The sequence below is a fragment of the Sinocyclocheilus grahami genome, unplaced genomic scaffold (genome assembly GCF_001515645.1).
Source record: "Sinocyclocheilus grahami isolate Dianchi unplaced genomic scaffold, SAMN03320097.WGS_v1.1 scaffold16006.1, whole genome shotgun sequence".
NCBI lineage: Eukaryota > Metazoa > Chordata > Actinopteri > Cypriniformes > Cyprinidae > Sinocyclocheilus > Sinocyclocheilus grahami.
This window is the reverse complement of record NW_015515962.1, coordinates 1-203: the sequence shown is the minus strand read 5'-3', so window position 1 is coordinate 203 and position 203 is coordinate 1.

Here is a 203-nt window from a genome sequence, read left to right as displayed (position 1 = left end):
TTCTCCGCATTGATGTTCTCTTTTTCCGCAATATTTTGAATGAACGGCGTAGCAGCGCCGCATTTAGTGGGTTCAGCTGGATAAGCTATGAAAAACACTACAGTTCAATGACATTTACATTTTTATCGTATTTCGTGCGCCACTGATAAGGCTTCCTGATGCACACCTAAAATTCGAATGCAACGTTTTTGCATTCGAACGTG